The 26,201-nt window shown below is 41.9% G+C and overlaps 1 protein-coding gene across 3 annotated transcripts in view; it reads right to left on the bottom strand.

The window, feature by feature from the left end:
• clip1a (CAP-GLY domain containing linker protein 1a) overlaps nucleotides 1–16,671 on the bottom strand; it is an 84,316-nt gene extending 67,645 nt beyond the window's left edge. The window contains exon 1 of one of the 3 annotated variants that reach the window (XM_084319710.1): nucleotides 16,406–16,671. The gene's annotated coding sequence lies outside the window, so the exon portion shown is untranslated. The remainder of the gene's footprint in view (nucleotides 1–16,405) is intronic. The other 2 variants (XM_084319711.1, XM_084319712.1) reach the window with 2 other exon arrangements.
• Between the last annotated feature and the right edge of the window lie 9,530 nt (nucleotides 16,672–26,201).

Here is a 26,201-nt window from a genome sequence, read left to right as displayed (position 1 = left end):
TGTTATTCCAAATAAATTTGTATGTGGAGGTTTGTAATCTTTTCCAGTAGCCCTCTGGAGGAGGTAACGGAAGCATTGAGCTGAAGAAATTGATTCTTGGTAATACATCCATCTTAACTATTGATACCCTTGCCTGTACTGAGTTTTTAAGTTTTGCCCACCTGTCCAGGTCGTCCTTGATTTTGTTCTGTATTTTTGTGTAATTGTGCTTCACCGTTTGTCTTATGGTGGGGAATATTTCCACTCCCAAGCATCTGAAATGTTTTACCATCGGTATCGCACCTGGGAGGGTTATATCTTTTTTTGCAGGGGTGTTAAGTGGAAGGAAAGCCGACTTCGGCCAATTTATCTTAAATCCCGATAAATCACCAAAGTTCTCAATCAACTTGAGCAGATGAGGCAATGTGGTGTTGGGGTTTTGCATGAACAATATTACGTCGTCCGCATATAAACTAATTTTTTGTTGTGTGCCCTTGATTACGATTGGTTCTATGGATTGGGATTGTCTTATATATTGTGCTAAAGGCTCTAATGATAAATTGAATAGTCCGGGACTAAGAGGGCAACCCTGTCTGGCAGAGCGTGATACCGGAAAGATTTTGGAGATGATTGTGCCTGTTGTAATCATGGCCGATGGGTCCTTGTATAGTACTTTAATCATATCAATGAAACCTTTTCCTAACCCCATCCTTTCCAATACTGCCCATAGAAACGACCATTCCAACCTGTCAAATGCTTTCATAGCATCCAGGGATAGTATCGCCTTAGGTGTGATGTCCTCTTTGTCTGTATCTAGTACGTGCAGTATTCGCCTTATGTTATCATTGATCAGGCGACCTTTTATGAAGCCTGTTTGGTCCGTATGAACTAAAGACGTCATATGCTTTTGCAATCTGATGGCTAATATCTTAGAGTACAGTTTGACATCGGTTCCGAGGAGGCTTAAAGGACGGTAACTACCGCATTCAGTGGGGTCTTTGTCTTTTTTGTGAAGAACTGAAATGAGTGCGGTATTTTGGTGTTCGATGAAGCTTCCCTCTTTGACTGAGTATAAGATCATATTTAGTAATAAGGGTCCAAATATGTCCCAGCAAGAAATGTACATTTCTGATGGGATACCGTCAATTCCCGGAGCTTTGCCGTTTTTCATTCCGGATATGGCCTTCTTGAGTTCTTCTAATGTGATCGGTACTTCTAACTGTTTAGCGTCTTCATCTGTAAGTTTAGGGAGAGTAATTTGATTAAGATATGTGTCTAATTTGTCTTGATCAAAGGTCGTTTCTGAGTTATATAAATCGGAGTAGAATTCTTTGAATGTATCGTTTATTATTTTGGGTTCTGTTACTAGAGCTTGTTGTTTCCTAATGGCAGTTATATCTGCAAATTTTGCATTAATTCTTAGTCGCATGGCTAATAGGTGACTAGGTTTAGAACCTTGGAAGTACTGCTGTTGTCTAGTGCTGCGTATTTGCAATTCCGATTTTTGTCTGTACATTGCTTTGATCTCGGTCTTTAGAATGTTAACTTGGTTATCTAGTCTAGTAGAGTTGTTGTATTTTAAAGAATTAAAAAGCGTTGAGTAAAGCGTTTCCATTTCAGACAGTTTTGTGTTTTGATTTTTGCGCAATATGGAGGTAAATCTATCCGAGAAATCCTTGATCATACTCTTTACCGACATCCATAATATTCTGGGATCTTGCACCGAGTTAGCATTAACTTGTAGGAATACTGTGAGAGCTTCTTTAATTTGTGTAATGAATTCCTTGTTGTTAAGCAGCATCGAATTAAAACGCCATCTTGGGGCCCGGGTAGATAATGTACCAAATGTTGCTTTCAGGATTAAGTAGCAGTGATCTGATAGCGCATTGGGTGTCATTTCCACTTCGTATTTATCAAATATTCTCGGGGATGCAAAGACGTAATCAATTCTGGATAGTGTGTTGTGTCTCGCCGAACGACAGGAGTACTTGCGGGTCATGGGGTTAAGTGAACGCCATAAATCAGTTACTCCTGTTGATTTCGACCAATCTTTTAATGCTTTAGATGAATTATTTTGTTCGCTGGAGAAGGAAAGGTAAGTTTTGTCCATCCTTGGGTTCCAAATGGCATTAAAATCCGCACCTATTATGTATGAGTACTCGGGATGGTTTAACATTTCTCCTGTTAGTGAAGTGAAGAAACCCACTTCGTACAAATTCGGGGCATATACCGCTGCCAATGCAATTTTCCTGTTATTGTGTATAATCCTAGCTATAGTTATGCGCCCCTCAGCATCCGACCATACCCCTTTCAATTCGATATTTAATTTGCGTCTGACGACTATGGCTACCCCTCTAGTTCTCGTAGCAAAAGAAGAGTGACCAATATTATGGTATATGTTATCCGCTAACGTATTTATGTCTCCCTCTAAAATGTGCGTTTTGCTTAATAGTGCCACGTCCACATGTTCTTTTTTCATCAGTGTAAGCACGCTTTTGCGCTTGTGTTGTTTGTTTATCCCACCGGTGTTCCATACCATTATATTCAAACTAGCCATAGTCTATGCATGTTTTCGTGTAGTTTTTGGTAATGTTTCTGGAGTATGAAGCTACAATAGATGCACATCCAATTAATGAGGTCCCGTTGAGAGCTGAGCTTAAAAACATATATATATACAAATAAAAATCCCCTATTTTCCCCTCTCCCAGAAAGTCGAACATGCCTGTGTTCCAAGAACACATCCTCCGCGATTGACTTTCTCCCATGGTCCACCGGATTGCCCAACCTGAGCATTGTAATCCTAATTTTCCTATGCTCATTGCCATAGGATCTAACATTTCCATTCTATTGCAATAGAATGTCGCTTTTGGTCTTGCACCTTCCCTTACTGTAATGAAGTATTGTGATAAATAACCTAAAGATAAAAATAAAAAATAAAATAAAAAGAGAATAAACCTTTATCGACATATTCCTTTGAACCCTCCACCAACGTGTGAGGGAAAAAAAAAAGGAAAAGATTGTAGATCAGTATTGACACTTAATGTGAAGAACATTGGAAAAGAATAATGTAAGTTACAATATATTTAAAAAATATATAGTAATATTGACACCTTAATGTGAAGAACATTGGAAAAGAACAATGTAAGTTAAATTATATTTGAAAAATATAGGGTGATGAGAAGAAAAAATTTAATAAAATAAAAATCAATGGAAAGATATAGATAAGGAATAAGAGATAAATAATTATCAACGTGGAGAAGCCACTAGAACCGATTTAACTGATTAGATAAGATAGAAAAGCAGCGCCTTTTAGCGCTTCAATGTGCCTTTAATGGAGTGATTACTTAAATTGTTAGAATAACCTTGCTGTGCCCATACGTTTATGTGTGGATAATTTTAAAGTATTATTAAGGGCTGATTGCACTTCATTTAATTTATATATGCTATGTGTATGCACACCGAATGTTATTGTTAGAGTTGTATGCTTCGTTGTCATGGTGCCTTATATTCTAGAAGGTTGTAGAGTATACTAGTGCCTAGACTATTTTACTTCGTTGTCATGGTGCCTTATATTCTAGAAGGTTGTAGAATATACTAGTGCCTAGACTATTTTACATTCCAGAATGATCTAAGAGACCCAGGGCATTTGAGCGATAAACCCAGAATATTCCAGATAGATCTTTTTGCATTGATATTTATTTGTCCCCTCAGAGACCAGAGACTGAAATTATAATGTATTATGAATCGTATTATACACAGTAAACATTGTTATAGACGACTTGCATATCGTTTGCTACTTTGATGAACACAGCAATGTTATTCCAACACTGGTGGAATGACCTCATTGATGAACACAATAAAGTCATTCCTACACTGGTATATATTTAGAGAGGCTTAACTGATTCCGGCATTTCCGTCATGCTTTGGGTTATTTGCTGCATTTTGAATCAGGAAATCCTCAGCATCAAAGGGTGTAAATGGACCTGACCTGCGGCCGTTATTGTCCAAGAATGATAACAGCGCCGGATATGCTAGCCTTGGCTTGTGGCCGGCTGTGTACAGCTTTTGCATCACAACTTTGTATGGTTGACGTCGGATGATGGCCTCTCTGCTCAAATCTTCGTAGATAAATATTGGTTTATCACCATACTTCAGCTTCCCACGTTGGTTGCGAGCATATTTGATGATTTCATCCCTTGTTGTAGTTTTCCGCAGAGTGACAATGATGACTCTCGGCCCGTTGATATTTTGCCCCTGGGAACCAATTCTGTAAACTTGTTCCACTTCTGGCACTTTGTTTGGATCGGAGTTATTCAAAATCGTTGATAACTCGTTTGGAAAGTTGATGTCATCGCAGTTCACTGATTCATCAAGCCCCACAATGCGGATGTTATTCCGCCTGTGGTAACGATGGGTTTCTAGTTGCCTCTCCATCACTTCGTTTTTAAGCAATTTTATTTCCCTCCGGTATTCATCTTTAACTTTTTCCATCTCTTCTCCCATCACTGTCATGATACCTTCGTTCGCCTTGACTGCTTTTGTGTTTTCTGTCACCGAAATCTCCACTGTCGTGATTCGCTCTGACTGTGCATCGAACGCTTTCTTGACTTCTTCTAATTTCTCATCGATGTGATCGAATTTAGCCTCGATGCGATCGAATTTAGCCTCGACGTTTGCCTCGAGCGCCTTGATGTGTGTAATCTGCAGGTTAGACTGTTCTACCATCTGTTCTTTCATCAGGTTAGACTGTTCTACCATCTGTTCTTTCATCAGGTTAGACTGTTCTACCATCTGTTCTTTCATCTGGTTAGACTGTTCTAACTGTTCTTTCATCATGTTAGACTGTTCTACCATCAGGTTAGACAATGTGTTGAAATCGGGTGGATTTCTGCTTACTTCAGTTGACGGCAAATGGTAGATAGATGCAGTGACGTTGGAATCCATAAATCTGGCTGCTCTCCCTCTCACGGAGCTTGAATCTGTACCTTCTTTTATGTTGGTCTCTATTGACTCTCTTTCGGGGACCGTAATCGATGATCCCGGTACGTTGTCCTCTTCCTTCTCCTCCTCGGAGCTTGTCGCCGTCGGCTCAGAACCAGCGACGGTTCGGACGCGTCTATCTCGTTTTTTTACGTCCTGCGCCGTTGAAGTTGCCGTAGTTATTTTCTCTGCCTTCTTTCCACCTTTAACCATATTGTCTTTTGATATGGTTAGTAGAGGGTCTTAACAATACATACGATGTGGTCTATTCTCTTTCTTTACTGTCCAAATAATGTTTTTAAACGAAATTAGCGTTAGTGGGAGCGGAGCAATTGCAAAATGCGTGTGCTACATGTTGTAGCGTAACCGGAAGTTCTATTACGTGCAGTATTCGCCTTATGTTATCATTGATCAGGCGACATTTTATGAAGCCTGTTTGGTCCGGATGAACTAAAGACGTCATATGCTTTTGCAATCTGATGGCTAATATCTTAAGAGTACAGTTTGACATCGGTTCCGAGGAGGCTTACAGGACGGTAACTACCGCACTCAGTGGGGTCTTTGTCTTTTTTGTGAAGAACTGAAATAAGTGCGGTATTTTGGTGTTTATGGAAGCTTCCCTCTTTGACTGAGTATATGATCATATTTAGTAATAAGGGTCCAAATATGTCCCAGCAAGAAATGTACATTTCTGCTGGGATACCGTCAATTCCCGGAGCCTTGCCGTTTTTCATTCCGGATATGGCCTCCTTGAGTTCTTCTAATGTGATCGGTACTTCTAACTGTTTAGAGTCTTCCTCCGTAATTTTAGGGAGAGTAATTTGATTAAGATATGTGTCTAATTTGTCTTGATCAAAGGTCGTTTCTGAATTATATAAATCGGAGTAGAATTCTTTGAATGTATCGTTTATTATTTTGGGTTCTGTTACTAGAGTTTGTTGTTTCCTAATGGCAGTTATATCTGCAAATTTTGCATTAATTCTTAGTCGCATGGCTAATAGGTGACTAGGTTTAGATCCTTGGAAGTACTGCTGTTGTCTTGTGCTGCGTATTTGCAATTCAGATTTTTGTCTGTATATTGCTTTGATCTCTGTCTTTAGAATGTTTACTTGGTTTTCTAGTCTAGTAGAGTTGTTGTATTTTAAAGAATTAAAAAGCGTTGAGTAAAGCGTTTCCATTTCAGATAGTTTTGTGTTTTGATTTTTGCGCAATATGGAGGAAAATCTATCCGAGAAATCCTTAATCATAGTCTTTACCGACATCCATAATATTCTGGGATCTTGCACCGAGTTAGCATTATCCCGTAGGAATATTGTGAGAGCTTCTTTAATTTGTGTAATGAATTCATTGTTGTTAAGCAGCATAGAATTAAAACGCCATCTTGGGGCCCGGGAGGATAGTGTACCAAATGTTGCTTTCAGGATTAAGTAGCAGTGATCTGATAGCGCATTGGGTGTCATTTCCACTTCATATTTATCAAATATTCTCGGGGATGCAAAGACGTAATCAATTCTGGATAGTGTGTTGTGTCTCGACGAACGACAGGAGTACTTGCGGGTCATGGGGTTAAGTGAACGCCATAAATCAGTTACCCCTGTTGATTTCGACCAATCTTTTAATGCTTTAGATGAATTTTTTTGTTCGCTGGAAAAGGTAAGGTAAGTTTTGTCCATCCTTGGGTTCCAAATGGCATTAAAATCCGCACCTATTATATATGAGTATTCGGGATGGTTTAACATTTCTCCGGTTAGTGAAGTGAAGAAACCCACTTCGTACAAATTTGGGGCATATACCGCTGCTAATGCAATTTTCCTGTTATTGTGTATAATCCTAGCTATAGTTATGCGCCCCTCAGCATCCGACCATACCCCTTTCAATTCGATATTTAATTTGCGTCTGACGACTATGGCTACCCCTCTAGTTCTCGTAACAAAAGAAGAGTGACTAATATTATGGTATATGTTATCCGCTAACGTATTTATGTCTTCCTCTAAAATGTGCGTTTCGCTTAATAGAGCCACGTCCACATGTTCTTTTTTCATCAGTGTGAGCACGCTTTTGCGTTTGTGTTGTTTGTTTATCCCGCCGGTGTTCCATACCATTATATTCAAACTAGCCATAATCTATGCATGTTTTTGTGTAGTTTTTGGTAATGTTTCTGGAGTGTGAAGCTACAATAGATGTACATCCAATTAATGAGGTCCCGTTGAGAGCTGAGCTTAAAAACATATATATATACAAATAAAAATCCCCTAATTTCCCCTCACCCAGAAAGTCGTACAGGCCTGTGTTCCAAGAACACATCCTCCGCGATTGACTTTCTCCCCTAGTCCACCGGATTGCCCAAACTGAGCATTGTAATCTTAATCTACCTATGCTAATTGCCATAGGATCTAACATTTCCATTCTATTGCAATAGAATGTCGCTTTTGGTCTTGCCCCTTCCCTTACTGTAATGAAGTGTTGTGATAATTGACAGAAAAAATTAAATAAATAAAAAAAAAGAGAATAAACTTTTATCGACATATTCATTTGAACCCTCTACTAACGTGTGGAAAAACGGAAAAAAGGAAAAGATTGTAGAGCAATATTGACACCTTAATGTGAAGAACATTGGAAAAGAACAATGTAAGTTAAAATATATTTTTAAAAAATATAGAGTAATGAGAAGAAAAAATTAAATAAAATAAAAATCAATGGAAAGATATAGATAAGGAATGAGAGATAGAATAATTATCAACGTGGAGAAGCCACTAGTCTCGAATTAACAGATTAGATATGATAGAAAAGCAGCGCCTTTTAGAGCTTCAATGTGCCCTCAATGGAGTGATTACTTAAATTGTTAGAATAACCTTGTAGTGTTCATACGTTTAAGTGTGGTTAATTTTTAAACTATTATTAAAGATTGATAGAACTTAATTTAATTTATTATCTGCTATGTGTATACACACCGGATGTTTATTGTTAGAGTTGTAGGCTTCGTTGTCATGGTGCCTTATATTCTAGAAGGTTGTAGAGTATACTATTGCCTAGACTATTTTATGTTCCAGAATGATCTAAGAGACTCAGGGCATTTGAGCGATAAACCCAGAATATTCCAGATAGATCTTTTTGCAATGATATGTATTTGTCTCCTCAGAGACCAGAGTCTGAAATTATAATGTATTATGAATCGTATTATACACAATACACATTGTTATAGACGGCTTGCATATCGTCTGCTACCTTGATGAACACAATAAAGTCATTCTAACACTGGTATACAATGAGAAAGAGGCTTATATGTTTCCGACATTTTCGCCCTGTCATAATGATTTTTTATTTTTTTTTGCATCTCATAAAATACAACAATTTAATAATAAAAACAAAGACATTAATTGCTCATTTTACATTTTTACTAGTACTGTCAATAAATAGATAAAAAATGTTTACTAATTAATCTCACAATTTTCTGTAATTAATCTAGATTAATAATAGCATTTTCTACTTAATACCAAAGCTTCCGATCGATCGGCCACCGATCGTTATCGGCCGATAATTAGTATAAATATGCGATCGGGGAATTCCGATAATTAGTCATATTCGCCGATCGCGGAAACTGATCAAGTGGATATCTCACTCGCTTGTCTCAGACGCACAGGACCTGCAAACTGCTCCTCCTCCCTAGCCCCGCCCGTACCCGTGTAGAGTTTGTAAACACGGACCTCCTCTGCTGAGTCTCTAGATAGTGCATTCGACCTAAGCTAACGTTAGCTACCTAGCTATCGTTACTGTTTAAACAAAATTATTCAGTCAACTATTCACTTTTAGTAGGCATTGTCTAACGGTATTTAGCCGGCTAGCTACCGATAGCTCCTGATATCAACAAATGCCCCAGGAAGTCTAGTAGCCCATGTTGATATCTCCGTTAGCTCGCGTTAGCTGACGTTAATTCACTGTTCAAAACGAAATGTCCGATTGAACTAAATAGTTGTCTTAACGTCATCTAGCCGGCTAGCAGTAGCTACAGATAGCTCCTGATATCAATGTCTTATAACATTGATTGAATGCGTATTCGAGCTGAGGGCTTGCTGAATGTTAAATGACCAAAGCATAACGTTACCAATAGGGTCCCACTGCAGCGCCGGAGAATCCTTTTTGGTAGCTGGAGGCTACTAGAGTACACACAGACAGTGGAGCTGTTTGCAGATAGCGAGCATTTTGACTTGTTGCGTGGTGGCGATGTCTCGCAGATAATACAAGTACAAGTCTAATTATATAATATATATATTTTATTAAAAAAAAAATTATATAAAATTATTTTTAATTTCTTTTTAATCAAAAACGATCGGTATCGGATCGGTATCGGCCGATATGGCTCACGACGATCGGTGATCGGTGGCAAAAAAACGTGATCGGGGCATCCCTGAGTTGTAACAGATATTTACTTGAGTAAAATCATGGAATTAATGTAAAATCAACACAAATAAAGTATATTTAGAGTCAAAGACTATTTGAATAGCTTTCTTTGAATACAGTTTATCTCCTGTGAAATACAAATGTTCAACAAAACCATCAACATTGACTCAGCTAGACCTCTTTCTTATATCCGCGGCGCTAAGATTGAAGATTTCACACCATAGATACATTTATTTTAATGCTTTAAATAAATCTCCTAAATTAAAGCATTCATTTTGACAGCCCTAATTTTTACATTGTCATTTATTTTATTGTCCATCTGCATTGTCTCCGTTTGCTTAAAGAGGAACTATCTTATAAATGTCCTTTTCCAGTGTTTAGCATTGTTTATGTGGGGTTGTACCAACACGGTCTGTGTCTCAAATTCTCATTTTGGCGCATTCCTCCAGTTCAGTTGAGACAAGATACTCCCCCACTGAACCAAGCCATTCTGAATTAGTTTACCTGTGACGTGTAAGAATTCTGATCTGCATACCTCAGCTCCTTCTGTGGTTGTAGCCACCGCCCACAATCAACAATTCGCTCAACAACGGAGCGAGTGGAAATAATGCGAAAGCGGTTTCCCCGTCACTGACACTTCCTCAAGAGAGAGAGGGAGAGACAAGACAGATAGAGGGAGAGAGAGGCTTACGGTGCGACTCGTCTCGGAGCATTTACACACTCGCGACTGCGTGTGTGTGGGGGGGAAACACGCGCGCACTCTCGGAGCAATCTCTCCTCTCTATATCCCTCTCCCTCCCTCTCTCTCTCTCTCTGCCTGCCTCTCCCTCTCTTTCGCATCAGCACTCGCGTCACATCAACCTGTTGCAAAATATCATAGCGCACGCTCCCACGCGTATTCAGAGCCGTGCAATAATATTCACGGGGTATATATTGTCATTTTAAACAAGTTACCAATGCATTGTCCCGTGGGATTATGCCCCCCCACGGCTAAATTAATTAGTGCAGTGTGCAGTGGGTGACTGTCACTCAAAGCACATTGAGTGTATGGGCGGAGCCCAGCCAAAAACAGCTTGGTATCACTATCTTGAAGGGCAGAAACTGCTGCTCTACAGTACTTGATTAGAAATATAAAACAAACGAATAAAAAAAAAATTAGATATGTTCCACAGGAATTGTGTAAAATTGCCCAAATAGTGAAAGAAATAGTAAGACAGTTCCCCTTTAAGTAGATCTGCAGTGCACTCATTATTATTTTTTCCAGTAGGCGTGTCCCCTCTTACGTAGATTAATCGGTTGGTTGGTCTTACTCTACCAACAATTTGTCGATAGTCGTTTCCCATACTGAATTAGTTACATCCTGAAAAGCGATAAGCACATATCTGGGAAGCACGAGATTTGCATGTTACTGTAGGAAACACAATTTTACATATTTTTTAATTAGGCTAAATCAACTAAATCGATTAGTCAACAAAGTTCTACTATGACTATTAGTTGACTAAGAATTTCTCTAGTTTGGGACAGCCTTAGTTTAATGAATAGGAAACCAATTACTATGCCTATGCCCTATAATGTTGGGACAACAATATGCATTAAACTTCATCAATAAATGTACAAAATAACTTCTAAAATATCAAAGTTATCAGAATGGTCAATGGTCCAGGTAATTTTGACAGAAATTACCTGGAATATTTGGCAGGTTCAAACCATCAGGAGTTATTTAGGTTCACTCAAACCTTGCCCATTTTGCATATTACCATATCTTCAAACAAGTTATTTTTTTTTTAAACTTCATTTTTTAGCGTTTATCGCTTTTTCTGGTCAAGCATGACCGACAGAAACAGGTTGAATGGAATATAGATCAGGGGAAGACACTCTTGAGAAAATACGGCGAGTCCGGGAGTCGAACTCGTGTACCCCAGATCCGTGACGCGCACGGTTGTCCCCGACGCCGAAATAGCGCTGAGATACGCGGTGAGCTACTGGAGCTCCCCTTCAAACAAGTTCTTAACTCCCGAGTGAAGGTAGACAGGTGCATAGAGAAGACCATGGGGTGACAAGACAGAAACAAAGAGATCCCCATTCCCCACGCAGTCTTCTTCACTTGCAGTTACATTGTTTTCATTGGAACAACGTTTCAGTTCAGATCTGACATCTTCTAAATCTAAAGTAATAGGCTACTCTATTTTATGAAAATTGCAGCCTAGTGAAATTCAAGCAAATATGGGAAAAGTCTAATTCATGAAGGTACTCAAGGTACACAAACCTCATTTCATTTAGGATAAACGTTCTCACGGCACCGACTCTCTCTTTCCATTGTAGTAACATTAACCCTTTCACTAACACACTACAAAAAGGGTTAACTTTCTTGCTGTATTAGCCAATAGTACTAGGTCATAATCAGTCTGATCATAATTGTGAACTCCCACCACACAATAACCAAGCATAGTGCTGAATACACAGCGTTCAGGCCCAGTTCCTGAAGTGCCAAAGAAAGAATAGGCCTAAATAGTAACGAAACCATCTTCCTGCCACTATGTGGGTGACTGTCCTCTCCAATATCCCCATTGACTTGATCTTGAGGAAGTCTGTGAATCCATTTGGAAGTAATGTGCCTTTTTGCAATAGGCCCCTCCCATTACCACACCGCCTTTCAGCACACACACACACACACTTGACCTATAGAGCTGCTGGTCGCAGCTAAAAATAACAGTGAGCTGCTAAACATTTACACCTTCAACTTTTGTTGAAGTTTGTGTGGTTTAGCATTTTTTAACCTACACCACAAACATTGCAGTCTTTCAGATATTCTGACCCCGGCTTCCAAGGAGCAACCTTCTGTGATACCAAACAATTTTACTAACCTTGCAGCAGAGGCTAAGCAGTACTACGGTTGCCCTCTACAAATTTAACATGGTACCGGTTGCATAACGTCATCGACACATACCTTCCACTCCTGTGAGCGGGACCTAAACAAACAAGCACAGAAATCCTCTCACTCTCACATACATGATGCATCCTCCCTGAGACATTTCTCAGCAGAGAATGAAGGGTGGTGGTGGTCAGCAGCAGGCAGGCGCTGACCTATTTTCCACACAGTGTTCCAGTTTTCCCCTGCTGTGCCTTCGAATGATACTGATTGGTGGTGCCCCGAGGTCAAAAGGAATCTAATACACACAAGCCCTTGCGAAAAGGCATTGAAGTGATTGATTCGTTTCATGGTAGAAAATAATGAGTAAAATCCTATAAAAAAAACGTATAGAAAAAACTAAGGAAAACAAATTGTATAGCTTATATCAAATTCTTAAGTAATAATATTATACTATACCCATGAGTCAGGACTACTAGGCTATATTATTCCCCAGCAAAGCAAGCAGTAGGCTAGTCTAATTTGAAGGTCATAAGAAGGTACTTTTTTTTAAAGGTCTAGCCTCCAGTTTACCTTCTAAGAAAGGACTCTACTTTGTAAACAACGCTCTTTGGAGACTTAAACGATGGATATTTCACAAATACGCAAGAGAATGTTTCAGCTGTGGGGTTCATGTGCTGGTGTAGTCAGCTGAAAATGATCCACTCACGCTGTAGACGTCTCCCACTGCGGTAATGATAATCTTTTGCTGCCGACTCTAATCCGTCCCTTGGAATGCAGCCAAATATACCAATGTTCTGTCAGTCGTTTTGCAAAGGTTTGGGGAAATTAATTTATAGTTGTACTTACAAACCCAAATGCTATTACTATGTCTGACTAGGCTATTATTAAAGCCTGTGTTTTTTTGTTGTTGTCGTTTGGGTAATCTTAAAATGGATTTTTACCAAAATCGGTGGAGGGTAGGCTATGTCCTGACTAAGATTTAGCCTATTTCTCAAATCACAACTTGAAGATTTAGACTTCCATTTGTAATGACTGGTGCAGAAGATTAGGCACCCAATATCTGGCCAAGCTGTGCACAAGCATAGTAGACACGCCCTGCAACCAGCGATTATCATTCTGACTGAGGCACAAATGCACAACATTCAATTGAGAGAATATAAATACAAGCTGCTACGTTTAGCCTATGCCACTCGGAATGTTGTCAGCATAAGCATAATTTGCTACAAGTAGAGCCAATTAACCCTTTTAAAACAAAATGTAGCATTAACATTGGAGCAGAGAGTCTCTGCAGATTCCTTAACTTCACAATCCCTTTAATTCCTGTGATGGGGAGGCCTTCACCAGACAAGCCAGTATTGTAAATAACTGCTTCTCCATGAGTTTGGACTGCCCATTCTCATCCGTCAATGTCGTTTCACACATGGGCAATATTTACAACATCCTCAAACATAAGAGCCCATGACTAGCATATTAGCTAATGCTGAATAAAAAGGAGGAAGTACTAAGGCAAAGTCTAGGCGCGTATATACCTTAGAAAGTGTGCATTTTCTAGGCGGTTAGGTGGCGTAGCGGAGATTGCGCTTGTCACCAATGCAAGAGGCTTTGGTCTCGACTCCCGGAGTCAGCATTGCTTGAGGCTTGGGCTGATCGCTAATTCGCTATACTAACCCGTTTGGCTGGGTTAGGGGGAGGGCAATTCATGGGTGGGAAGCTGGCGTTGTGGGAAGCTGGCGTTATGGACAGCGACGCCTACAGGTCAGGTCTGGGCGCTTGCTCAGCGGAGGCAGAAATTGATGAAGGCAGCGTGACCTCCCACGCGTTACACTTCACCAATGAGAGTCGTCGCTGCCAGGTGAAAAAAAGAGTCACTGGCTGTCGCTGCACGTGTCGGAGGAAGCGTGCAGAGGACTTCAGGGTTCCCTTGTACCGACCAGTGGGAGAACATGCGCACAACAACCAGGTAGGGGAGGGGGGAAATTGGCACAACGACTAAATTGGGACGGGGAGAAAGAGAAAAATCTGAGAAAAAGAGGATTAAAAAAAAAAAAAAAACGTGTGCATTTTCTGAACTCTCCTAACTCACTCGCTCTTGTCCTTCCGTCCCAATTAACTGAGTGGGCAGCACAAGGCCAAAGCATGCTCCAGTTCTTCCTTTTTGAGGAAGCATCTGCTGGGGTCATTACATAGCGCCAAGCTAGCACTGACAGAAGGAGATCTGATGTGTAGAATTCAGCGTCTTTGGGTTATTGAAAAGCGCTTTATAAATTAAATGTATTATTATTAAGCAGTGGAGAATAAAAGACAGGATATTAGACCATCAGTGCCTCCCGTGTTCATGTTTTAGTCAGACATATTAGAATGTTTTCTACCCAAGTTTGTTAAAGCAAACGTTAAACCATCTACCGAGGCGAGAACTGAACTTGTCAAAGGCGCGTTTCACTAAAGACATGTCACATCAGGCCAAACAAGCCCAGCTGCTTTCATGGATCGTAATATTAAAGCAGCCTTGTGTCTTTAGGCATAATCTAACTGAGGATTGCTGTAGCAGAGGCTTAATCTACTCTACTCATAGGACTTGTTCCTTATTTTCTTTTTGATCCACTTTTTCTCCTTTTTCTGTTTTTTCTCCCATCACAATTTTGTCGTGCCAATTCCCCCCTCCCCTGTCTTGGTCGTTGCTAGCATGTGCCCCCCACTGGTCGGTCGTAGGGAGGGTTGAAGAATCTATCGAATGTCCCCTCCGATACATGCGGAGTCAGCAAGCCACTTCTTTTCACCTGCCAGCGCGGACTCTCATTGGCGAGGTGTAACGTGTGGGAGGCTCACATCTCCTGTCCTTGCTGTGCAGGCGCCCTGACCGACCTGTCGGAGTTGCTGTTTACAACGACCAGATTACCACCCATCGACTCCCCTCCCGCTGACTCTGACAATTCAGTCAGCATGACGGCCGGCCCAAGTCGGAGGCAAGGCTGACAGCCGGATTTGATACCGGTCACGGTGTCTCACGCGTTGGTGACGAGCGCTTAGACCGCTGCGCCACCCAGCCGCCCCAACTTGTTCCTTATTTTCAATAACAAAACACCACAAATATCTATCCTGTACAACAAATGAGACCTACGTGTCGGAGGTAAAAAGTTGGCTAAATTCTGTTCCAGAAAAGCTAGAACATTAAGACATACCAACACATTAACCAGTATGAGTAAAGAGCTACGTGGAGGGCCTCAGCCCAACATAAAACTCCAGGTCAGACGTCATCCTAAAGTCAAAACACTGATTGCAGACAGACATCAAAACAATGCTGTCCTGCATTGGCTGCTTCACTGTCAATACTACCAAATATACATACAATGATTAGCCCAACGTAGGCCTTTCCTGTACAATTATTTCTCAATATTTTTTTCTTTCTTTGTACACAGACAAGGCGGTTGATGTTATGATCGGCATATTTCTCTATGGGGGCAGAGGCTCGATTGACCACTACAGTCTCCTCGTGTTACACTCAGTAAAAATAAATAAATAAAAAAGACAAGGACACTCTGAATGGTCAGAAGTCGATGAGGTGGCACATCTGGATGCAAGAAGGTTATGGAGTAAGTGCAGCTGATGAAACACACCTAAGCTTCAATTACTGTTGAGGTTAAGTTGCCTTTCTAATTATATTCGGTTATGGAAATTGTGAAACGTTTTCATCCACGCAAGTTAACACACAAATAAGTCCCGCCGGCGGCCCCTGAGATGGGAGATTCCACAAGTCTAAAAGTCTCCGCAGTGTCACTGGGGCTGGTTTACTGGGTGAGCTCACGGCTTGCTGCCGCTACAAGTTGAGACCAACAACACGCCTAAATGTTACGGGTATACGATACCTATAGAGATCATGTGCCATATTGTGTCGTTTCAACAATCAACCCACGAGCAATAATGACATATCTGGACTTAAATGAATCACTGATCAAAAAACAAACGTGGTCAACGTTTGCATTAAGGCCCAGGCAAACAGCGAGTGTAGCGGGGAGAAGAGCTTGCTGGCTAACGTTAGCCACATAATATATATAACGTTAACATGCTAAACTTGTGCCAACCGTCACGCTAACATCCCTTTGCCTTTGTCTTGGTTGCTGGCGAACTGGCAGGTGTGTGGTAATAAAATACATGAAATCAATCTGATCTGATCCTTACCTGATGCTTCTGTGTAAATGTCGTATTTCCCCCAAGAAAAAACTATATGACGGTAGCTTACAAGCTAGTGGAGAACCACGACTGCTCGGACCAGACACCCAGCCCAGCTCTGCTCAGTCTGCTGATGAGCTGCCTGTCCAACTCACGACGTCAATGCGAGTCTGTTCCCGGGGACCAAAGATTATGTGTTGAGCAAGATGGTCGTGTTGTAGAGACTAGAGACCGACTTCACCTATTAAGCTTCCATTCATAAAGTTTCCTTCCGGTCACTCACTACAGCGGCTATCCGAATTGGTACATTACACGGCCCGGAAGGAAATGTTTACATTTATTTTTATTTGAATTTTGTTTTTGTTGGAAAAATGATGACGACTTGCGCCATCCGCGTTCCGGTTGTTCGGGGCTGTGCGCACAGTCGCACACCACTTGACTCATAACTTTATGAGTTATGAGTCTGAGTCTGATTGATTGATTGAAAACTTTAACAGGTTGCAGAATGGGTACAGTACAGTACAGCTGCTGACCAGATAAAGACTTTCGTCTTGTTTACATCAGGGTCCCCCATTTTCAATTCATCATAACATATGACATACACGACATACAGATAGACAGTACTGCTACATCTATACATTTATGCCATACCAGATTTGCAAATACAGTACTGTTTGTAAACTGTACAGTCTGACTGCCACAATCAAAGACCATTGACCTTACAGTCTTGAATGATTGTGCATATTGTATTGTGTAGTGTGTGATGGCTAAATAGAACTACTACTACTACAGTCGATCATAACCTTTTTATAGGCTATTTTAAATTCTGCTTTTGAGAGATTTCTCATAAATCAGGTGTATTCTGGGAAAACTATTAAGAGGGAAGTAAACAGCTGGGGGTCATCTATGTTCCCCGGGTCCCATGTTCCCCGATTGATTGATTGAAAATTTTATTAATTTGTATTATTTTATTAATTTTAACACTTTCAGAGCCCTTGCTTAACCTTGATTTATCCTGTTGAATGCCCACCATCCACTTCAATATTAGCGTTAAAAACACCTAATCTATGTTTTAAATTATGGCTATGTGTCTAATCTGCCCGTCGCTTATCAATGACTAGTTTTCCAGTCAACATTGTCGAAGCGGATTGTTTTTTTATCATTTCGTTTTATAGCATTTTGAAAAGCCCTCGTTTTCAAGGAAAATATAAAGATTCCATGATAAAAGACATTTACTGGAATATTCTAGAATACACAAAATTTTTGTAATTTTTCGGCCTATTTATGAATCGTTTTCAAATAAACACTATCGATCTGAAAAATGTATTCTCTTATTTCCTCATCAGAGATCGCGCACACACAGACACATCACACATAGGGCAAACGCTGAGATCTCAGCGAATACAACTCTGATTATCCCAAGACTGGTAAAATAGATTCCTTACCTCAGATCAGATGTTCTCCAAAAAGATCATTCCAATTCCTGATCACCATTCCAAATATCGATCACGCTTATTGATTGAGTATTGGCTGCTGTAAATATATATTTCAGGCTGATTCCCGTCCCGCGATGACTTCCATGTTGATCAGACTTCTTGCCAGCACAAGGAACCAGCTGACTCCCCCCCTACATATCTACAGATCCCAGTCTAAGCGACTGACCTGCAGTTACACAGGGATAGACGATAGGGGGCGCTTTTTTCCATTCTGAGCTCCTGTAAGGTAAGGTACATTTTATTTGTATAGGGGCTGCTGTACCAACGGGAGACTCGGTTGATGAAATATGATTTCAGATCGCTAATAAAACGATATTTGTCGTCGTGGGCACTCAGTGGGGGGGCTAATAAAACGAGATATGTCGTCTGTGGCACTGAAAGGGTTAATGTCCGCCTTGTTTCGAACTGGTTATGCTTAGGCCCTCTTTCGAAGTTGGTTAAGGTTAGAGTTTGGAATCAGGGCTGGTGGTCTGACTATCTATCGCTACCGGGGAACATGGGACCCGGGGAACATAGGACCCGGGGAACATAGACATGCTCCCAAACAGCTGTAACCATGGAACGAGTTGAATGGCTGTCTCTCAGTGAATTAGGATCATTGTTGTAAACCTTCGCATACTAGGCCCCCCCCCAAGTGTTGTCAGATCTTAGACAAATAATAATGATATATATATTCTAAAATAGTTCCCAGTTAGGGGCGTGGCTAGGCGAGCAATGGAGTAACACGCTGTTTGTTCTCGCTCCCGTCGAGCCTCTACTTTTTTTTTTATCTTAATTTAATAAGCTTACGGATTTACAAAAGTTAGTGAATCTTACTCAGGGTACATTTGTTCAAACCGATATGGTCATTTTTTACACAGACAGATGGCATCAAACCTACGCAAATACGGATTCGTCCCGACTACAAGTAGGCCTGAAAAAGCCACGACTTCCATTTCTGGGCCACCACCGTCCACACCGTCAAAGATGTCCGGCGTGGATACCACAGCCTTAAAGGCGGAGATTCTCCTTGCGCTGAAATCGGAACTTGCAGAGATAATACAATCGGAATTGAAAGGTGCACTTTCCAAAGAGTTCGACCTTATCAGAAATTATTTGAAAGTGATGAAGGAGGAAATGCGAAGCTGTGTAGCGACACTGCGTGTGGACATGAACAAAATGGAGGCTGCGGTTAAAGACGTGGAGGGTGGTCTCTCGATGTGGTCGGACGACGTGGTAACGCTACAAACCACAGTCGAAGACTTAAAGACGGAGGTGGCCGGTCTCAGGGGAAAGTGTGATGACATGGAAGGAAGAATGAGGAGGTGTAATGTAAGGATACTCGGAGTGGCTGAGACGGATGGCTCGAGTTCCACCGCGTCGGTCTCAAAACTACTGAAAGACGTGCTACAAATGGATGATGAAGTGCTAGTAGACTCGCACAGAACACTGGGGCCGAAGAGGACAGATGGGAAGCCCCGTGCTATCGTGGCTAAACTCCACTACTACCAGGACTGTGTTGAGCCGGGCGCGCGCTCAGGCTCCATTACAGGTCAACGGAATGTCTATTGCAATCTTCCCCGACTATGCCACGGGCGTCGCGAAGGCCAGGGCTGCGTTTACGGAGGTGAGGAAGCTACTACGCGGTCGTGAAGGCACCCGGTACGGCATTCTTTTTCCAGCCCGACTTCGCATCACGCACGGGGGAAAAGATAAAGAGTTCATCGATGCAGGTGAAGCAATGAGCTACGTCAGAAAGAACATTGTACACGCAGCAGCGGGTGAGACCACATAGAAAGAGAGATGTATCGGTGTGTGCATGCTGCTTATGATATGCAGGTGATGTGAACAATGTATCATATTAACTTCAACAGGAAGGCTACTGTAATGTCTACTGTGTGATCATCTATGTGTAGCATCATCTGCCTAGCATTGAGAGGACGCCACTGGACACCATTTATCAAGCTAAGTGACTCACCAATCTCCAGCAAATTCATTGCCCTCTACTTATGATGTACAGGTGATGTGAACAGTGTATAATTTTGGCCCCAATAGGACAATGTGTGTATACACAGACATATAAATATGTACACACATGCTCACACCTATGATGACGCACGTGCTCGCACACCTAATGGATGCACTATCTAGAGATTCTAGGCGTACCACACACACGTGGGCGCATACTACGCGCATGCACAGACACACATACACGTTTACACATTATACAGATACGGGGGCATGGACCCACACACTCACGCCTACACACCCATACGTTTACACCTTGGCTGTGTCCGATACATCCATACACACACACGGGTTCATATGCACGCAACTGCACGAACACTGAAGGGCATATGCCCAGGTACACACCCATTTGTAGACGCATGGACACAACGCACACTCCCACACCTCTTCCAATTTATTCTATATCACCCAATCAGGCACCCTTTTTTTTGTGTTTAACGGGGCATGTTGGTTGCCCTTGCTCGGGAGTAAGATGTTTTGCCTTATTTCAGGGCCTGCTTGATGTGAGGTTGTTAATGTTAATATATTATTGTTATGCTTACCGTTTACCGTTGCCACCTATATTACCTTACCTGGTTGGGTGTATCCCACTGGACAGCTGAAGACCTTATATAATACCAAGATCTGAGTAAAAACTTTTACACTTACTTTTCTTTTCTTTCTCTTTATTATTTCTTTTACCTAAGGGGCTCGACGGGGGCCTGAGCGGCTGGCTCCATAGGTAGAACACCTCCAACACAAGCACATTACTGTATGTGTGGATTAGTTTCTGAAGGGTATTTTGGGCACCTTGTTTTTTATAGGTGTTAGGGGGGGGGGGGGGGGGTTACCGGACTTGTACATTCAACATGCTTAACTGATCAGACGTCTGTTTTGCTTTTCACCTGCAGTTGTGCTGAGCTCTCTATAGGTTCCAGATGCATGGCCTCTCTCATCTACTATGATCGACGCGGGTGATACCATGGGGCTGGAAGGGTGCTCTGTCAATTTCGTGAGTTGGAATGTTAAATCACTCAACCACCCAGTAAAGCGTAAGAAGGTACTTAATTTCCAGTCATTCTGGCTAATATCTACGCACCGAACTGGGACAACCCTTCGTTCTTCACCAGCCTTTTTTCTCGCCTACCGGATATGACCTCGCACCATCTCATCCTTGGCGGCGACATGAATTGTGCACTCTCCCCGGTGCTGGACCGTAGCTCACCCAGAAAGGCCCCCCAGTCCAGCTCGGCCCGCGCAATCCGGCGCCTTCTTAAATCATATGGGGTAGCTGACGTGTGGCGGTTTCGTAATCCTACATCCAGAGGATACTCCTTTTTTTCCCCGGTCCATAATACCTTCTCACGCATAGACAGCTTTCTCCTGGATAAGAGACTCCTTCCCCTCGTAACCAAGTGCGAATACGGAGCAATAGTTATCTCACACCATGGTCCCTTAGTTATGAAAATGAGTATCCCGAATACACGGCTCGGCCACCGCCAGTGGAGACTCAACCCGTTGCTCCTGTCGGAGGAAGCCTTCACAAGCTTCATCACCTCGGAAATTACATTATTTCTCGACATTAATAAGACTCCGGGAATGTCTTCTTTAACCATTTGGGAATCACTGAAGGCGTACTTAAGGGGACAGGTGATTTCATATTGCGCCAACCAAAATAAGATAAACACGGCACGCCTTAAGCAACTGACGGACGAGATTTTGGAGCTAGATTGACTAAATAGCCACTCGCCATCAACTGACACGTTGAAAAAACGTATATCGCTGCGAACTGAGTTTGACCTCCTGTCAACGCGACAGGCTGAGTACCTCATTACTAAAACGCGACAGGGGTACTATGAACATGGGGAGAAGGCCGGACGGATACTTGCCCATCAGCTTTGACAAAGAACTGCCAACCAGTCCATCCCCACTATCAACGACGAGCAGGGCTCAAAAGCCACTGACAACCTTAAAATTTATAAAAGCTTTAAAACTTTCAAAACCAATCGTTATACACCTCGGACTCGCAAGTGGGGCCCTCCACGCTAGACGATTTCTATAGGACCCTCCGCGTCCCGACAGTCGACCCAGAGAGGGCCGCAGATCTGGAGGAGGAACTTACGGTTGCGGAGATTACGTCAGCGATTAGATCTATGCAGAGTGGCAAGTCCCCGGGGCCAGACGGTTACCCTACAGACTTCTACAAAAAATTCTCAACCCAGCTGTCCCCACTGCTGCTAGCTGTATTTGACGAATCATTCTCAACTAATTCTCTTCCTCCGACCATGCGCCAAGCGGTTATCTCCTTAATCCTTAAGAAAGACAAGAACCCCCTGGAATGCGGCTCGTTCCGTCCAATTTCCCTCCTTAACGCCGATGTCAAGGTTCTCGCTAAGGTTCTGGCCCGTCGTCTGGAGGGGGTTCTCCCCTCAATTATCTCACCGGACCAAACAGGCTTCATCAAGAATCGGTACTCTTTCTTTAATATCAGACGCCTCCTAAATATCCTGTATAGCCCCTCTCCACCCGGAACACCTGAGGTGGTCCTCTCCCTTGATGCGGAAAAAGCGTTTGATCGGGTGGAGTGGGACTATCTTTTTCACGCTCTGGAGAGGTTTGGGTTTGGCCCCAAACTCATAGCTTGGATTAGAATTCTATATACGTCTCCGATGGCTGCCGTTCGCACCAACAACAATCTATCCACCTACTTTGAACTCCATAGGGGTACGAGACAGGGATGTCCTTTATCTCCACTCCTTTTCGCGATCGCAATGGAGCTCCTTGCGCTGGCTCTGAGGCAGAACACCGATATCAAGGGGATCATGCGCGCGGGCTCGGAGCATAAAGTCTCGCTCTACGCGGACGACATGTTGTTGTAAATATCACAACCCCAAACGAGTCTTCCTCGGTTGATGACCCTACTTGCGGACTTCGGCAAAATATCCGGATACAAAATCAACGTTCAAAAAAGCAAACTGATGCCCGTCTGCACCTCGGCGGATCGGATACCTCTGAGCACATTCCCGTTAAAAATTAGCCATAAAAAGTTCAAGTACCTCGGGATATGGATCACGCATGAACATAAGGACCTATATATGGCTAACTATCAACCTTTACTGTCTAACCTGGCGAGAGATATTGAACTTTGGGGACCCCCTGTCGCTATCCCTGGGTGGGAGAATCAAGACAATAAAGATGAATGTATTGCCAAAATTTCTATATGTATTTCAGAGTCTTCCAGTCTTCCTGACCAAGACATTCTTCTCCAAGATAAACAACCAGATATCTTCCTTTATCTGGAACAAAAAACCGCCCCGGATCAAAAGATCTATGCTGCAGAGACCCCACGTAATGGGTGGGATGCTAGAGCGCCGCCCTCCCTGGTTAAAAGAGAGAAGAAAATATATATATATATTTAGAGCCCTAGAAATAAAATAAACATGTTTAAAATGAATAATATTTACTCATTTTAAGTATGTTTGTGTTTCCAATGCACAATATAACGTTAATATATCAAATATAAATAATAGTTTTTCATTCACAGGAAGTCACTAGTAACTACCTCTCAGGCCGGGGCGAGATATATCGCGCACAGCAGGGCGTGCACTGGTTTCATCGCTGTATCCTCGCAGCCAATCAAATAGGTAAACGCACGTAACGCACTGTGCGTTGAAATATGATGTAATATGATGGAAGCCGGGTGCATTTTCAAGCAATCTATATCATCTAAGCAAGCAGCGTCTATACTTTCAGTAGCCGCGTTTCTCGGAGACGCTCTCTGATTGGCCGACGACAGTTTCTACACTGGTTAGGCTTAGTTACTCTTCGAAGTTGGTTAAGGTTAGAGTTTGTCTTAGAGCATGACGGCAAGTTCTTTCGACGGTTAAGCTTAGGCACTCTTTCAAAGTTGGTTAAGGTTAGAGTTTGTCTTAGAGCAAGGCGATAGAACGCCGGGTAGTTTGCAGGCTGTTCGATGCGGAAATGGGCAAAGACACAGCTCATCACAGTACTTGTGTTGGTGTGCCTAACTTGGCTAACAAGAAGCTATTTGGCTAGCTGGATGCAGTCTGGACAGTGGATATACATCAACAGTCTGGGACTGTGGGACAGTGGACACTTTATCAAGCCCTCCTGGACCACGTTTCAACTAAACAAAGTGAGTTAATGCGGTCTCTCTCTCTCTCAACACAGCGTGTTGTTGTTGAACTATAACATTTAATTTCGCCGCGGGTGACTCATAATGGATGAATGAATGAATGGTAACTTGTTTAAAATGACAAGATATATATATGTGTTCATTATTGGATTGATCATACGTGTACTAGTGTAGTATGAATGAACTCGACTTAACGTTGGAAACGGGGTAACGTTATGTCGAGACTCGAGTCAGTATTCGATTGGTCAGCTGTCCGCTTGCTATCAGAAGGCTGATACTGTTCAAATGGAAGGACCCGGGTTCACCTGTCTACGGCCACTGGATGAGAGAGGTCATGTATCATATTAAACTGGAGAAGATCAGGTATACTATCAGAGGTTGTACCGAAAAATTCCACAATATTTGGGATCCTTTCCTAACTTTCTTTGAGGGTATGGAAGCAGATAATGTGACAGAGGCGATCTAACTGGCCTTCCTAGTTTCTCAGCTTGTTATTGTTTATTTTTTTCTATTATGTTCTTACTTTTCTTCTTCTCTATCTGCAGAATGCAAGAGATATGTGACTGCTGTCGGGTGATTTAAAAGCTAAAAGGAAAAACAATGATTAATAGACGATCTAAGATATTGTAGAATGATTTTGTCTGGTATAGGGGTGGGGGGAGGGAGGGCCTTATTTTATTTTGGCCCATGTGGCCTGTAAAAACAAAATTTTCAAATAAAAAAAAGTTCCCAGTTAGGGTAATTTTAAGACCAGTTTACTCAACTATTCCAGCCTGTGAGAAAATTGGTTCAAATCAAATCAGTTGCAACTTGCAGGTATCCTACTGTTAAAAGATAGGTCTATGCTAAATTAAATCATGTTTTCCATTGATCTTAGTAATGGAAAATTGCACTGTAGCATACCGTTCATGCCACACTAATGACACATGCGTCCAGAGGGATCCCCCCCCCCTGGGGCCCCATTGGACAGAACAGCTAAATGAAGATTAGATTGATTTAACCATCTCATTCACTAGAAGTTAACCCAATGAGATAATTGCTTTATTTTTAACCTATCTATGGTATAATTATGGGATTCTTTATTATATAATAACAAAAAAATTATCTCTGGACAAGAGAAATAGGGGTCCACAGCCTAATACACATTGATGTGAGGGTCATTGAAATGAAAATGTCTGAGAATCACTGGTGACAAAATATTTGAATATGCTTAAAGCAGTTTTTTTTTTTTTTTATCCACTTTATCTCCCATTTTCTATATTTTTTCTCCCATACCAATTTCGTATCATCCAATTCAACCCTCCCCTGTCACGGACGCTGTTTCTTGCCTCCCACAAGCCGGCTGCAATGTGGACTAAGTCATACATAGCACAAATCCCCTCCGGTACTTGAGGTAACAGCAGTCGCATCTTTTTACCTGCGCAGCTCGATCTCTCAGTGGCGAGGAGTAACGCGTGGGAGGCTCACGCTGCCCCCGACACTTCCTGATTCTACTGCGCAGGCGCACCAACCGACCTGTAGGAGTCGCTGTCCACAACGCCCGATCCCCACCCTTCAGTTTCCCTCCCCGTAATACAGCCAATGTGTATTAGTACGGACGACCAGCTAAACTGAAAGCAAATGTGGAGCGCTGGGCTCGAACAGGCGATCCCAGCGTCTCCAGATTTTGTGGTGAGCGCCTTGCCCACTACGCCACGTAGCCGCCCTTAAAGCAGGTATTTTTAAGGTATTATGGGTAAACTTTTTAGCTGGAGCCGTGTTTAAAACCCACTCAAGGACCCATTAACACCAGCTGGTAAGTTTGTGTTCTATACCAGTGGTTCCCAAAGTCGGGGTCGCGACCCAAAGGTGGGCCGCGAGCAGCCACGGGTGGGCCGCGAGATGATTTAAAAAAAATTTAAAAAAAATAATTTTTTTTTTTTTTGTCAGGCCACTGAACTTAGAAGCAGGCCAGGACAGTGTTTCTAGTTGTATTCTAAAATTCTATTCTATTGTATTCTAAAATGTGACTATATGGTTTTATATTAACTTAATAAATAAACAAAAACGAAAAATCTACTTATTTCAACGAACATTTCAAACTAAATAACAGATTATGCACATAAAACGCTGAAAACAACCGAAGCAACAATAGTATTTTAATGAGGCTATTATTATTATCATTATT

The sequence above is a fragment of the Notolepis coatsorum genome, assembly GCF_963971535.1.
Source record: "Notolepis coatsorum genome assembly, chromosome: 1".
NCBI classification, from domain to species: domain Eukaryota; kingdom Metazoa; phylum Chordata; class Actinopteri; order Aulopiformes; family Paralepididae; genus Notolepis; species Notolepis coatsorum.
This window is presented reverse-complemented; position numbering and strand designations above follow the sequence as displayed.